The following is a 2,902-nucleotide window of genomic DNA, read 5'->3' as shown; positions in this document are numbered from 1 at the left end:
ACACAGTAAGATTAAGAAAAGTGACATGAAGATGAGATGTTTTGTCCTTTGAAAGCCTTAAAGCATTGTCATGTTTATTAGGGAAGCACTGTGTCTAACATTTTGGCTTAGAAACAATTTAACTTTGGCAATAAGTGAGAAATCGTACATTCTTTAAGTCATAGTTAAGAACTTACGAGAATCAAAATGTACCAGCACAGGGTACTTCTTGTAGTAGCTGTAGGGTACTCATTGACACTAACCAAACTTTTCAAAACCTTTGATGTCTTTCTATTAGTGTCTGGTGCTTTTGTCCATTCAATCACTTTGGCGGTAAATGTCTAGTGCTGAAGTTCTCCAACTTTACACAGTACTGAGTGTGTAGTTGGTGCGTGGTACACAGTAATGCTAACAATGTTTCTGCTCCCTATATGTCAGTATTTCTTATTTTTTTAATTTGTTTTTTTTAAATGAGACGCAGCTATTCCATGTGATCACAATGTGAGTGGTCAGTTGAAATAATGCCTCTGGATCAACACAATGTTTTAGCAGGTACACCCACAACCGATAAGTGAGGGCATGTTCTGTCAGCACATTGACTATAAAGCACAGTGAGCCATGCAGACACGACCCTTCGATAGCTCAGTTGGTAGAGCGGAGGACTGTAGTGACATGAACAGAAATCCTTAGGTCGCTGGTTCAATTCCGGCTCGAAGGAGTGTATTATGTTGTTTGGGTGAATGTACTAAATGTGCAGCATTAGTAGTAATAGATACATGTGTGAACTTTCTTGGGTCCAGGTGATGTATACTTCCTTAACACAGGATTGCTGTGACACTCTGTGCCTTTCCACACTTAAACAGATACTTTGCTAAATAGTAGGCTTTTTGTGTCATTTAATTATTTTTACTTTAATTTGTGTGTTTTGGCCTTTTGAACACACATAGGTTTTGTTTTAGATCACTGAAAATAGACCTTTTGAAAAAACTCCTTTAATTTATTAAATACAAACATTTTCCAAATTTATTATTATTTTAAGTGAGACAAAGCTACAGCATGTGAATACAATCCAGTAAGTTATTTGCATTGTAGAGCAAAAAGAGGTAAACAATGAGCAAATGTATAATCTGTCCGCATTGGCTACACAACACAACCCTTTGAGCAGAAGACTGTAGCAGAATTTGTTAGGTTGCTGGTTCAATTTCATCTGATAGGCATATGTTATTTTGTTTGGGTGATAATATTCATATTCATTTTTGCCACTGAGGCCTTGAGGGGTAATACATGTGTTATAACAGAGTAGTTGAGTTGTTTCTTACTTTCTGTTGTTCCTTTGATTTTGTAAATGTTGAGTAAGTGTTGCATTCAGGATTCCTTCAGCTAAACGTTTTACTAAACTTTCCTGTTAGCCCTGCCTTTATTATTATGAATTTTATGCTAAATATTAGTTGTATCCACTAAATTCTTGTGAGGTGTTTCACAGTGCAGAAGAGAAGGTACATGTCTGTCTGAGTTTCTGCTTGCCTACCTGGATGACTGCCTGCCTACTTGTATCTGTCAGCATGCCTGTCTGTCAGTTATGTTGTCATAATTAATGAGAAATAAATGTTTTCAAGTCTGGAATTGAAGGCTTAAACTTTCAGTGTTGGAAATGTTTTACATTACATTTAAAGCTAGTTAGCTGACACTTATGCTGAGTGATGTTTGCTGGATACGAGTGTGTGATAATATATGATACAGTGAGTAAAATCCACCCCTGTTTGTAGAATAAATACAAATAGTAAAACACATCGAGGCATTTTCATTTCTGTGACGATAGAAAGATGATTAAATAGGTCTAAAATGCATGTATTTACAGCAATGTCACAAAGAGCCAGTCATCAAATGTTTAAACAGGCATTCAGTTCAACACATGTGCTCTACATCTGAGAGAAAAGAAACGGCACAATTTCTAATCTGCTTTTTGTTACAGCGTTTAGCTGTTCATTACATGTTCATTATACTGCATGTGTATGAGTGGGCCTTCGCCCATGGGGAGGCTCAGTGGTTGCATTAAGCCTGAGGTAAAAAGGAGTGTCTGGGCAGGTTAACATCTCTGAGCGCCAGTGTCAGCCAGCTGTCTGCTGCTATCATGCTGCCAAAAATATGACTCTCTAGCCCTGGCATCTAGCAACCTGGCAAGAAAAAATCTGTCTCAAAACACTCCACACAGAGTCCACATGCAATGGTACTGATAATAATTATTTAACAATAACAGTAAAATAATTTCCCTGCTCCACACATACTATGTGAACGCTGTTCTGAAAATGCAGAATAAACACCAAATGACTCACTTTTCCATTACAGTGTCAGCTTGGTGATGAACTGTCTGATTCAAGAATTAGTCTGTGCAAAAGGAAATACAGACATTTGTTACTGATCCCAAACATAAATTGTCATCATTACATATCCGGATTTTTGTGTGCAGTGATACACTGTCACCAAAGCTTATGATGACTACACTGCCTCGACTGTTTCAGTCTGCTGACAGAGCCACCTTTTGTGGTAAGTGGGTTTAAACCAATTACCTTCCTCCCATGCCTTCATCCTTCTGTCCTGCCAACATGCTGTTTTGTTTTTGCACATGTCCATTAAAGGGCAGAAGTTGCCATGTGTGCGTAATGTCAAATAGTTTTTGAAAAAGAGTTCTCTTCCACAGCAAACTAATCTAAATCCTCAGTAGATGTTTGGTCTCCAGTCTAATTAGTGCAGCCCACGTGGACTGATATGCAAGCTGTCAATCAATGCCCTCACTGGATACGCCCCCTGGTTATTAGAGCAACAAATGTAGCATTCTTTTTAACCATTTTACAATTTTAAAGACTCATTTTGGCCTAACAAAATGTGCTGGTTTGCACATTCACCTCACAAAATCCCTGGTTTG

At 38.0% G+C, this 2,902-nt stretch overlaps 1 non-coding gene across 1 annotated transcript; it reads left to right on the top strand.

Moving 5' to 3' along the window:
* Nucleotides 1-610: 610 nt before the first annotated feature.
* On the top strand, nt 611-697 carry trnay-gua (transfer RNA tyrosine (anticodon GUA)). The gene is given in 2 exon segments: nt 611-647; nt 662-697. It is a non-coding gene; the product is annotated as a tRNA-Tyr (tRNA).
* The last annotated feature ends 2,205 nt before the right edge of the window (nt 698-2,902 follow it).

This window comes from Diplotaxodon limnothrissa, linkage group LG18 (genome assembly GCF_057381915.1).
Source record: "Diplotaxodon limnothrissa isolate DT_005_m linkage group LG18, D_limnothrissa_male_GT1.1, whole genome shotgun sequence".
In the NCBI taxonomy this organism is placed as follows: Eukaryota; Metazoa; Chordata; class Actinopteri; order Cichliformes; family Cichlidae; genus Diplotaxodon; species Diplotaxodon limnothrissa.
The sequence above is the reverse complement of the archived record's forward strand: the minus strand, read 5'-3'. Positions and strand labels throughout refer to the sequence as shown.